The 13,426-nt window shown below is 44.2% G+C and overlaps 1 long non-coding RNA gene across 1 annotated transcript in view; it reads left to right on the forward strand.

The window, feature by feature from the left end:
• Positions 1–13,174, forward strand: part of LOC121032122 (uncharacterized) — a 57,420-nt gene extending 44,246 nt beyond the window's left edge. Inside the window, exons 3-5 of the long non-coding RNA XR_005791085.1 lie at positions 4,463–4,596; positions 8,807–8,879; positions 12,834–13,174. This is a non-coding gene — a long non-coding RNA (uncharacterized LOC121032122). The remainder of the gene's footprint in view (positions 1–4,462; positions 4,597–8,806; positions 8,880–12,833) is intronic.
• The last annotated feature ends 252 nt before the right edge of the window (positions 13,175–13,426 follow it).

Consider the following 13,426-nt stretch of genomic DNA (forward strand, 5'->3'; position numbering starts at 1 on the left):
CCCCATGGGTTTCTGTTAAGTTTCTCAGGATCCACATAAGAGTGAAAGCATATGGTATCTGTCTTTCTCTGTATGGCTTATTTCACTTAGCATCACACTCTCCAGTTCCATCCACGTTGCTACAAAGGGCCATATTTTATTCTTTCTCATTGCCACGTAGTATTCCATAGTGTATATAAACCACAATTTCTTTATCCATTCATCACTTGATGGACATTTAGGCTCTTTCCACAATTTGGCTATTGTTGAGAGTGCTGCTATAAACATTGGGGTACAAGTGCCCCTATGCATCAGTACTCCTGTATCCCTTGTATACCCTGTATTTTATAATATAAATGTCACGTCTTTCACCCCCTGATCGGAAAGCTTTCACATGTTTCCCATCTCAACCCTTTCCATGGCCTTCAGGCTCCACAGAACCCAAATTGGTCTATCTTTTCAACCTCATCTTTTACTACCTTTCTCCTAGCTTATTTTGTTCTGGTGACCTTGGCCTTCTTGCTTGGATTCAAATTCCCAAGTTTGGTACTGCCTCAAGGCCTATGTATTTGCTGTTTCCTCTGCCTGGAATATTTTCCTTCCAGACATCTGCCTGTCTCATGCTTTTGCTTCACCCTGACCTGGGTTCAAATGTCAACTCCTCAGAGGCCTATTTGGCCATTCTATCTAAAACAGACCCCTCCCTCCACTTCATAACCCATGACTTGCTACCTCATTGTTCTGTTTAGATTTCCTGTTAGTACTCATCACTACATAAAATTACATTCCATACTCATACCTTTTCTGTCTCTGTCTTTCATCTACCTTGTTGACCACAGCATCCCCAGCTTCAATAAGACTACCTGACACACCAATGACATTCAATAAATGTGTGTTCAGTGCATGAACTCTACAAATGTTTATTGAGTTCCTACTATGTGCAGACACTGTGGACTTAGTTTTGTCCTCTGTGTGGAAGATTATACTATTGCCTGGCACAAGATGTTGAGATAGGGAGTACTGAGGACAGTTAAGTTGTTTAGATGGGTTTGGTTTGAGATACCTTGGACTAGCAGGTAGAGATGGAGAAGGGAAGTTGTAACCCTGGTATGGAAATCAGGGCCTCTAGAGAGATAGGCAGGAATGTAATAGAACTTACAGAACTCTACACAGGGACTGACTACCAGTCTGTCCAATCTGGGATTCTATCTCTGATGGGGAGAGAGGGGGTATTGAGGGAAGAGTGGTCATGGTGGTTCATAATATCAATAGTAAGGTCCATCCTAAGTGGAGCTTTGAGTTATGTGGCTATAGGACCTTTGAGTAATTGTCTGTCCCCAGAACCACAGGCTTTCTCACCATCTCCCTGATGTCGGACATTCCCTCAGGCAGGAAAGTGGCTCACTTGGTTACCAGAGGGAAGGTAGAAAGGCAAGCATTCCCCCTCCATCTCATTCGAGAGACATATAGATGACTTATACTGGAATTTCCCAGATGCCAGGTTTTGGGAGTTAGATGGAGAGAGAATCTGAAGTCTGGGGCAAAGAGCAAGGGAAATAGGAAGATGGGTCTAGAAATTTCATATACTAAAGAGCACTAACTTCTGACAAGTCATTGCCCACAAATTTCCTATATAAAAACTGCCCTGGGGGTGCCTGAGTGCCTCAGTAGGTTAAGAGTCCAACTCTTGAGTTCAGCTCAGGTCATGATTGTGGTTCCTGAGTTCAAGCCTCACATCAGGCTCTGAGCTGACAGTGCAGAGCTTGCTTGGGATTCTCTGTCTCCCTCTCTCTCTTCCCCTCCCCCACTCACTCTCTCTCAAAAATAAACATTAAAAAAAACCCTGCCCTTACATTCATATAACACTTCATAGCTTATAAAATATTACATTGAAAAGTCAGGTGCCCCTAAAGTTGCATCCCACATGTGGGATCTCTGGAAAATTAACCTCTACTAATGTCCTCATTTATAGACCACAGTAATAACCTATTCCTCATGGTACTAAAAGAGACAACTTATGTAAAGTGCTTAGCCCACTGCCAGCACATGAACATTCAATCAGCATTTGTTTCCTTAACTATTTCCTTTACATTATCTCGCCTGAAACTCACACCAATTCTGGGAAGTAAGTTTGGCGGGTATTGTTATCATCCCACTTTACAGATGAAAAACCAGGATCAGAGAGATTTATTCTGACTTTCCTAAAGCCATACAAATTTCAAATAGGAGAGTCAGGATTTGAATTCAGGCCTTTCATCCCTAAGTTGTCTCCTCCCACCCTGCTGCCTCTTGTTCTTCTCTGACCATGTTGGAGTGTCCCATGGCGGAGACAGAGTTCACCACAGGTCTGTCCTGTAGGTCAGGAGGATGCTGCCATCTTTGCTTTTGTTATAATATGCTTTTGAAAACATATAGAAGCAGAATGTCTGAAAGCTGGACAGTGGACTTACATGTTATCAATGGCATTCTGATCAAATTATATAATCTGTAATTACATCTTGCCTTTTAGACATAACCTTTGTGTCTCTATTTCTAGCGCTTCACTTGCCTTTAATTTCACTTTTCCTTCACGGTTGAATGGAGACTTGGCTGGCTGGAGAGCCCTGAGTGGCCAGTCAAAGCTAATGGTTCACCTTTGCCTCCATTGTCCTAAGTTTATGAGACTTTTCACTTTCTTACTAGTATCAACACTTTCCCCTTCCCTTTCCTGATTATTAAAAAAAAAAGTGGCAAATTGAACACAATATTTTTTTAATTTAATTTAATTTTTTTTTCAACGTTTATTTATTTTTGGGACAGAGAGAGACAGAGCATGAACGGGGGAGGGGCAGAGAGAGAGGGAGACACAGAATCGGAAACAGGCTCCAGGCTCTGAGCCATCAGCCCAGAGCCTGATGCGGGGCTCGAACTCACGGACCGCGAGATCGTGACCTGGCTGAAGTCGGACGCTTAACCAACTGCGCCGCCCAGGCGTCCCGTTGAACACAATATTTAGACCATTTGCACAGCTGTACTGACAATGGTAGTGATCTTGCTGACTCCAACTGATGAGTGAAGGCATGGTCATTTTTCCATGGCTCAATGGAGTCGGCTAATTCCCAAAACCTAGAAGGGTGACTGGTGTGTAAGGCACTGAAGATTGTGCTGCTTGCACTTTAGAAGGGGGGATGTGGGTCATGAACTGCCTGCATTGTCCTGAACTCGTGTCTAGCCAGGAGGTGGCGCCCTTTCGCTGCCCAGTTGATAGTGGTGGGTCCATACTGTGGGGAGGGAAAAAATGAGCTTCTGTAGCTTGGACTGCCATTTCAGAGGCTCTGAGACACAGGGCCCAGGTTTGCCTCTTCTAAACAGCCACATAATGCACTTGATGAAGGAAACTGCATGGGGCCTTACTTCTTCAGCCACCAGAGCCATTTCTCTGTCCCTTCCTTCTAGAGATTCTCTTCCCTGAGAATGAGCAGTGGGGTCTGGGAAAATGATCAGAACGCAGCCTTGTAATGAAGGTGAAGGGAACTGAGAAAGATGACAGATGAGGAGCTGCTTCTTACAGTGCTTGCTTCTCTCTCCCTCTCTGAATCTCCCTTCTGCTCTTGTTCTGAAGTAACAAAGTTGTCCTGTATTTCTGCACACAGAACTCCATCCCCAGGCAGGCTTGTGACCTGAGCTGCTATTTGCCCTAAACCTCTTTTGTTTTAGATAGACTGTGGGGGATCTAAGGTCTAAACTGGGAAGAAAGGAACGGGAGAAATGAAAATCAGAGAAGAACAGGAGGAAAGAGACAGCCGAACAGACATCAGAGAGAAAAACAGAAAGACAGATACACAGAGAAAGACAGAGATACAGAAAGAGACAACGTGGGACATATGCGAGGGTGGGGGCACTGATTTGGAGGCAGAAGGATAGATCTGCATCCCAGCTCATCTACCTCAAGCTCTGTGAAGTTGGGAAAAATCACCTGACTGCTCTGAACCTCAGTCTTCTCATCTGAAAATGGGAATAATTTTACTTCATCTGTATCACAGTGATGAGGACCAAAGGGAAAGTATTGACACTCTAGTTACCATGGCTATTACCTGATGTCAAGCCAGGCCTTAAGAGAGAGGTTGTGGTCCTGGCATATGTTGAATCCTAAGGGTGGGCATAAGCGCTATCAGAAGCTCTGGGAGAAAACTCTAGTCCCCTGTACCCTAATCCTATTTTCCCAGAGGATTTTATAGCAGGAAGTTTTCCTGGTTCCAGCTCCTGGGCAGAGAAGCCTCATTGCCCAGGGTGGCAGTGTGTGTGTGTGTGTGTGTGTGTGTGTGTGTGTGTGTGTGTGTGTAGGCACTTCTAGGTTACTCTCTTCCACACTCAACACTCATAGCTAACATCTTATTGAGTTTACTATGTGCCAGGTGCTTTCCAAAGTGTGCTACATGGATTAACATTTAATCTTTATAACTGTCTTATGAAGTAGGGACTACTGTTAACCTCATTTTTACAGATGTTGAAACTAAAGCAACAGACAGACAAAAGGAAATTGCCCAAAGTCACACAGGAAGTGGCAGAGGAGATTAAAACCCAGGCCATCTGATGCTAAAGTCCTCATCTAACCTTTGTGTTATCCTGCCTCTCCAGGTAGGTTTTGGTCCCTTACCCTCTCATCTGGCAGGAGCAGCAGAAGGCAGCCTCAGCGGAGACTTTAACTGGCATATGCATCTCATTCTGGGGAGCTGTCCCTGTACTCAGGGTGTTGGGGGTGTCCCAGCTTGTGATGCATCCTGATCAGGTCAGAGGTGCCATCATTCCTTTATCTTGCAGCGAGGTGGCGATTTCAGCACTTTGAGATAGATGGGGAAAAGGACTTCACGTGCCCTTTGTTCCTGTTCAAATGCAGCACCCAGACAGGGTCTAGACACTACCAGCCTTCCTGCCTCCAGCTTTGCTTCTGGAAGTGAGAACACCTGTTGTCTGAAAGGTCCTGGACTCTAGAGCTGGGCTTGGTTATACAGTGGTTAGGAGCAGACAGCGGGGTTTCCAGTGCAGTCGTTCACACAAAATGAAGGGTAGTCCATGATTTTAGTCACTTTCTTTGGTGCAGAAATTGTGGGCCGATAGTGAAATCCAATAACAACTTCAGTTTGCCTTGTTTAATATTAGAAAGTGGTATGAAAGTGACCAGGTGAATGAGAATCCAAAGAGGCATCAAAGAAGGACTTTGTAGTTACCCTCATTTTGCTTCCACACAGATGCACTTGATACTCATTGCCTGAAAATAAGGTTCACGGTCTATTGGTCTCATTTTTCCCTGAGAGAAGGGAAGACTTCCACATGGCCTCCTGGGAGATCTAAAAGCCCCATGTAGGAGATCTTCTTGAGGGCTTCTAACATACTCCCTGTCCTGGTCTTCTTGGTTTTTAAAAGAAGTTGCTGAGATTCTCTATTGCCTGCATTCTACCATGTTTGAGAACATCTGATTGTGCCCTTCATTTGAACACAGTCTTCTATAATTTGTAAGTATGTTAGACTTGCTTTCCCTTAGACCTTCATAGACTTCATAGACCTTCATAGACCTTACAAGAGTTGAATGTTTCTGTGAGAAGTCTGGAGCCAGTCTGATTGTTTTCTCTTTTGCTTATTCCATTTATTCTTTCTTTTTCTCTGAGGTCTAGTGCTTTAACTAGGATGTGTTTTCTTGAAGTCCATTATAACTTGTTTATTTTGATTATTCTTTTTCTTCAGCATCTTAACTAAGCTCTATTTTGGTATGTATTACCCTGGAATAATTGTTTTTGGTATATATGATGTACCATTTTGTTTGCTGATTCTTGCTTCATTTCAGTGAAACTTTCCTATATTATATTTCAAAACATTTCTTGATTTCTATTTTTTTTTTTAAACTTCAGGGGCACCAATTATCCTTAAGTTTGACAGTCTTTGTCCTCTGTACCTATCATTCCCTAATTACTTCAATCTCTGTTTTATTTTCTCCTCATGCACTGTGATTACATCAGGCTTTCCCCAATCCTGTCAGTTCTATTTTTCATCTGGGTCGATGCCATTTCATTCAGCTGCTCCTAATTTATTCAATTTGTAATACATTTATTTTAGTTTGCAATTTATTTCTTTAGTTCTGTGACATTTCTTGTAATTTCATTTTATTGTTCTATCATGTTCTGTTTACTGATTTTATATTTTCAAGTTATTCTATAGAATAAAACTCTCATGGGGACCTAGTTCTGTTTGTTGGGTTACTTCCTCTCATACTCCAATTTAGATTAGATTGGGTTTATACTCTTTCTCTTTCCTCTTATCTGTCTCCCTGGAAAGATGGCCAGCCCCAGTGGCTCTTGTTGCTTCTGCTGAGGCCCCTGGTGTGATGGAGGGGCTTCTACTCACTGGAGCTTTTCTAGTAGCTTTACCTAGATCTGCCTCCTTACTCTCTGAGGCCATACCTCCCCAGCTGTAGGATATTGTGAGAATTCTCAGGAATCCTTGGACTCAATTACTTTCCTACATTTTACCTTGTTCAGAATAATGTAAGGAGCCAGAATATTCTTTTGTCTTTTCTTGGCTACCATTTTGGGTTTCTATGGTACAAAGTTCTACTCCATTCTTTTTTTTGATTGCTGCTTGTGACTTTTTATTGGTTTGTTTCACTTTTTTTTTTTTTTGCTTTATTTCATTGAGTAGAGAGATTCTGTGTACTTGCTCTACTTAGATGATTCTGCCCAGAAATCTGACTTATTTTTGTAATGAGAAAAAAATTGCTATATGACTATTAAAATAAAACAAAGAGATCTCAGTCATCTCTAGTTTCCTGACCAACTGTTCAAGTATACTTTTGAGTACATTAATATCTGCCTGCAAAAATAAGTTGAATAAACTCACCCATTTTAGCTTGGCTGCTTCTTTGAAAACAGACTGGGACAAATCTATAGAAAGCAAAGTTGTACCACATTTTCTCTCATTACATGAGCTTTACCTTCTCAGACAGTTCTGAGACTGACTTCAGAAAGGGCATCAAGCAATGTTTAAGATTTGAGTTTGCATTTCATAATATTGATCTTAGCTAACATTTCTCTTCTTTTGGTGCAGAAACTTTAGAGTTTTTTCTTCATCCTCTGGGAAACTTCAGTTATGCTCTCAAAGCCTTTCAGATGATTAGATGAAGCTCACTCACATTACCGAGGATAGTCTTTACCTGAAGTCATCTCATGATAGATGTTAAGTACATCTACACAGCACCTTCAACACAACACCTAGATTAGTGTTTGTTTGGATAACTGGGTACTGCAGCCTAGCCATGTTGACACATCAAACTAATCATCACATATGGGGTGGGCAAGTGGGACAGCAGAAAGGCAAGATATCAGAGGGGTTGATATCAGAGGGGTTGGCATATTGCTCCATCCAGAATTTAATAGGTTAAAAACATTTTCCCACTCCTCCACTCCAGCAGACACGACCAACAATGAGAACACTCACATTTATATAACTCAGCAAGTGAGTTCCTTGGAAACACTCACCATAAAACTGTCCATGCGAAGGTGTACTGTGGGCAACTCCGTACGCTGTATCTCCCTGCTGGAGACTCATAATACACGTCACCATATTGAAAACCATGAGAAATCCCACAGCAAAGAAAGTTATTTGTCTTTGTTTTGTTGTTGTTGTTAAATCCAGCTTTTCCCAAACTCATTTGACCATGAAACCTTTCCATTCTTTTCCTCATGTGACATCTATCCACAGAACATGCTTAGGGAAAGTCTGGCTTAATCTCCTCTCCCTAAAGTAATAGTTCAGTTTGCTTGGGTACCACTGAGGTTTCCCTGATAACACACACAAAAAAAACAACTTTTTCAATTGCTTGGTGCACATAAACGTTTCCTGCTTTCTCGGTGTTCATGAAAAGTACAAGATTGGCTGACACAGGAAAGGGGAATTTTGCTGCTTCTGTCTTGTATATATGACAAAGTGTCTTAAGAGAGAAACAATTCAAAATCATTTTCACCAACTCTGAGCAAAATGGTCTCTAGGAAAGTGTTGTTTTGCATATCACTCAACATACCACAAGGTATCCTCAGGAGCTTCAGTACCCCCGTGGGAAAGCTTGATCTTACACACTTGTGAGCTGGTACCCCAGGCAGCAGGGAGCAGTGATGCCAGCAGTGTGCAGTTGATCTCCTCCAAAAACAAATTCCTCAACTAGTTCTTGAGCATCTGCTGAAGGCTCGACACAGTGCGTGTGTGTGTGTGTGTGTGTGTGTATGTGTGTGTGTGTGTTTGTGTGCACATGGGAATAAATAAAGAGCTAATAGTTTGAGTTAATGGACTTTTTGTGTAGGATTTGATTTAGCATGAAGGACTCCCTAAATAGTAGTACCTTAGACAAGCCTAGGGTTTATTTTTTGTGCATGTGACCTAGTCTGTAACAGCGAGAAGGGGGTTCCAAGGTGAAAGGGATCCAAGCTCTGCTTTGTCTAAGGTGTTTGTCTCATCTTATCATATAAAGTGGCTTAGAACCACATCCTCATTCTAGCTAGGAAGGAGGTGGAAATGCTGTCAAGCAGGGCACATTCTCTCTTCTTGAGATTCAACTCAGAAGTTTCATATATCACCTACTATATATCCCATAAGTCACATGGCCACATGCAGCTTCAGTGAGCGGGAGGCTGAGAAACATAACCCTTATTCCAGGTGGCCAGGAAAACCAGCAAAAAATCAAGGGTCTTGTTATTCTGGAGAATGGGAGAATGGATTCTGGGGAACAAGTAACATTCTATTCTACCGGGTTATGTAAAATGTGAAAAGACATTTATTAAGCCCTTGACTTTTTCCAAGCAAGGGCGCACCACAGGCCTTTCATTCCAAAGACTGGATAAAAAGAGGATTTGGAGTCCAAGAGCTGAGAACCACAGGTGAGTAACATTTATACTTCTGGGTGGATTGGAACCATCCTAGGATACCAAAAATTTGAGGCTAATACTCTTGACTGTTTTCAAAGTACTATCAAAGTACTTTTATTTTTAATAGCAACTTAACTTATTGCATTATAATTACTTTTGAGTGTGGATGTGTCTGCCTCCCCAATTATACTGTGTTCCTTGAGGGCGGGGACTCTGTTCTGTGTCTGACTCATGGTAGGCACTTAGTAAACATTGGCTGAATCCAGTGTGGGGAGTTAACACCCACTCCCATTCCCCCTCCTGACTCCAAAATGACCCGAACTCTGAACTTCTCTTGTGAATTAATTAGAAGAACTGGGCGGGGGGAGAATCCAAATATTAGCTGGAGATTTGGATTCATGACATAGAGTCTGTTCTTGGGATCCCTGGCTGTTGGCTGCTCGCTTACTGAATTTAACTTCATATGGGGAATATCTGCTCTAGCTTCTGGGTACCACCCATTCTGGGTATCCATTACCACGTCTCAAACTACCCCAAAACTTAGTGGCATGAAATAACTGTTATGCTCAAGGACTCTGCTGGTCAGGAATTTGGAAAAGGGACTGTGGGGATGGTTCACTTCTGTTCCCCAAATTCAGGGCTTCAGCTGGGAGACTCAGGCTGACTCAGCACCTGGGGGCTGGAATTACCTGAAGGTTTCCTTGCTCTTATGTCTGACAATGGATGTTGGCTGTGACCTTCACTGGGGCGGTTGCCAGAACATCTACACGTGGTCTCTCCTTGTAACTTGGGCTTTCTCACAGCCCAGTGACTGGGCTCCAATGGTGAGCTTCACAAAAGATAAAGCCAGGTAGAAACTGTATTGCCATAGTTCAAACTTAACTTGGGAAGTCATGCAGCATCATTTCTGCCATATTTTGTTCTTTGTGGCAATCAGAAAGGGACTGCCGAGATCAAGAGGAGAAGAAATAGATTCTACCTCTTGATGGGGTGGTGATGGTGGGAAGGTTCTGCAAAGGGCATGAGGGATTGTAAATATAGGTGCAGCTATTTTTTTGGGAAATACTTTATCTGATGGGTTCATCCAGAGGACTGAAGAGTGAGGATTCTCAGATTCACAGAGGACTTCTAGCAGGATGATGCCATCAGCCTTCTTCCAGATGGGCCCAAGAAGAGCCAGGAGTGTTGGCAAAATCTCTGCATCCCCCTGGCATCCTGACAAGCAGCATGGGGTGGTGGAAATCTCCAAGTGGGAGTCAAGAGGTGATCTGATTATTGTGTGATATAGGATAGGCTACTTAATCCATCTGAGCTTCAGTTTCCCCTATCTGACAGATGAGAAGTTTGGATTAGATTCATTGTTTTCTAATCCCTTATAGGAGGGAAGGATTTTTCTCCTTTTAAAATTTGTATTACTTCCAGGGCGACTGACTGGCTCAGTTGGTACAGCATGTGACTCGATCTCAGGGTTGTGAGTTTGAGCCCCATGTTGGGCATGGAGACTACTTTAAAAAAAGAGAAAACAAATAAATTTGTATTATTTCCAAATAAAAGTTTAGGGGAACCCAATATATGAGCTGGATAAAGGTCATTGAAAGGGGCTTTGGGGGATACCTATGCCCACTTATTCCTTCCCACTCCTTGAGGATTCTCCATGGAAACTCAGTGCTCCTCAGAGAACACTTGGAAAATCTTTGGACCAGGATGTTTCCTGAGGGTCTCTAGGATGGGGTTGGGTGAGAGAGGAAAGACCCCTCAACCATCTCTCAGATTTTCCTCAGAGTAGTTTGTTTCCTTCCTGCTCCCTGTTTGAGTCCCCATGGCCACCTGTCAGCCATCTGACACTGAATTAAGTAAGTGTCTAGCAGGTGATCTGGATGAGCCAAAGTCCCACAAATACCTGGGGAAAGCACTATTTAAAGAACTGGGGTATCTACTGGTATTGTTTGAATTTGAAGCCCTTACAGCCTGTAATTTGTGCTGGACCAGCCTAGTATGGGGAGAGATTGGGACTCTATGCCAATGGTGGTCCCACATTTCCACCTTTGGGGCCTCAGCTGGTGACTCAGGGTGACCCTGCAGTTAAGAGGTGCCCTGGGTTGGCTCTCATGGTCCTTTGTCTTCTCTGCTGCTCCTGTCCGCTTTTCCACCACTGTCCCTCCATCTGTCCCCTCCCTTCCCCCTTCCCAGCCCACTCCCACCCCACTTTTTCTCTCCCACATTCTCTGCTCCCTATCTTTGTCTCTCCATCCTGTTCTCTCTTTAAAGAAAAAAAAAAATACACAGAGCGATTAGATTTGCAAATGAGCGGGCAGGAAACTGGGAACAAAGGGAACCAGAGCCGAAGAGGGAGCAGGTATAATTACTGTAATTAACTCAAGCAGCAGGGACACATCCCCTAGTCAGTGGTTGCTGTGAGGCACTGCAGGGGAGGCTGAGGGGAACTGGGGGCCCCAGGAAACTCAGACGGCTCCCTGCTCCCTGGGGCTTAGGCATCGTCTTGCCCCCCCTCCCCCCTCCAGGAAGCTCCACCTGGAGCAGGGGGGCGGGGTGCTGTGCCAGGTTCCATCTCACCCCCTGTCCTGGCCTCACAGAAGCAGGGAGAAGAGGATCCAGGCTCAGAGGACATGATATGGTCTCTTGACCAGCACAGTGGAGCCAGAGAACAAAGCCCCTCTCTCATCTCTTAACTGGACACTTAGCTCTTTATCTGCTTTAGGACATCCTGAGAGCCTGCTCTGCCTAGCTGGGATCCAACCATTTCTAGAGGCTTTGGAAGGGAACACGTCTCCAATCCCATGAAACTGTCATTTCTGTGTCCCCAAGCATCCCCAAGTATACACCTCTTGAGGCCTTTCAGGGCACCTTTGCAGCCTTACCTTTCACCACTGCCCCTCATCACTCCATCCTCTAGCCAGGTTTGACCGTGGGCTGCACCCTGAACATGCCCACGTTCTTCTATTTCCGTGCCTTCACATGTGAGGCAGTCCCTTTCTTGTGGTGCTGTACTTTTCTCAAATGCCAGTTGGTAAAAAAGTTATCCACCTTTTGAGGTATGATTGAAACTAAAGCTGCTTCTCCAAAGTCTATGCTTATCTCATCCTTCACAGAAGGCCATAGCCCTTGTCTCTTTTATGGATCTCACCTCACTGTACTCCTGATCTCCTTTACTTTGAGGAAGGCAGATAGACCCTGGCTTAGGATTCCTGGGGCTTAACAGCAACCATCTTTGGGGCTCTGTGTCAGTAAGACCCCTTTCTCTTGTCAGTAACAGAAACCCCAACTCAAATCGGCATAAACAAAAAAGGAAATTTGTTAGTTGGAATAACTAAAAATTCTGGGGATGTTTGAAGGTATGGCTGCATCCAGGAACTGAAATATCGGATCTCTCTCCCTCCTGTCCCTTTTCCTCAGTGTGGGTTTCACTCTCAGGCCCCTCTACAGCATGACCCCTAGGATCTCCAGGCTAATAACATTCCTAGAGCCAGCCATCCTGGGGAATTTTTCCTTCCTAATGTTCCAGCACACACCTGAGATTGAGTCTCATTGGGTTGGTTTGGGTCCAGAGCCAGTCATTGGGTTGGGGGAAATGAAACCGAGTGGTTGGCCAGGCTGGCCTCAAGTGATCCCTGATGGAATCTGAGGGAGAAGTCAGGCCAGCCCTGTCCAAACTACATGGTTCCCAATGGGGAGGAGTGGTTCCTTAAAAGAAGATAGAAGGAGATAATAGTGATGCTGCACAGGTGGAAACAGCAGGTGTCTGCCACTGACAGAGCACCCAGGTGAGGGCCCAGCTCCTAGAAATATCCTTTTGTTTTTATACTCAACCCATCCTTCAATACCCAACCCATGTCCACCAGCCCCATGATGCCTTCTCACCTGCTCTAGGGGCCCAGAGTCTGTACCACTTCCCAGGCACACACCTTCATCCTGCCTTTTCATGATCTTTGTTTTCATTTGTTATAGCCTCATTGGAGCAACAAGATTATAGACCCATTGAGAGCAAGGATGTGGCCATTCTTGTGTACCTCCTCCCACCCTGCTACAGCCCTGGACAACAGTCCAGTGACCCAGACAACACTCCAGTGACCCAGACAACACTCCAGTGAGCCAAGCATAGAATGCAAGTCTTCTCCACGCCTGCGAACTGGCTGGGTCACTTACCAGTGTGTGACCTTGGGGCGTCCCCTGATCTCTCAACTTCCTTATCTGGGAGCTGGGGCTATGAACACACCTGTTTTACGGAACCATGACAAATAAAGGAGATACTATGCACAGAAGTACCTCGCACTCTCTTCCCAGCTAAGCCCAGGCTGTCTTCCTCCAATTACATAATTGGGTATTTAATTACCACTGAGGTAAGAAACAAGAGTTCACCTTCCTTATTTCTGTGATGCTGGCCTCTGCTTCCCTAGACATTTTTGTTCTCCTTGGCCAACTCCCCTTACTTTATCATCTACCTTTTAAATGTATGCTTGTACAAGGCAGCAGAGTGTGGGGTCAATAGCATAGGGCGAGGCTTAGGTTGCCACCATTCCAGTTGTAATTATACCACCTGC

The sequence above is a fragment of the Herpailurus yagouaroundi genome, unplaced genomic scaffold, assembly GCF_014898765.1.
Source record: "Herpailurus yagouaroundi ecotype Mexico unplaced genomic scaffold, PumYag 141, whole genome shotgun sequence".
In the NCBI taxonomy this organism is placed as follows: Eukaryota; Metazoa; Chordata; class Mammalia; order Carnivora; family Felidae; genus Herpailurus; species Herpailurus yagouaroundi.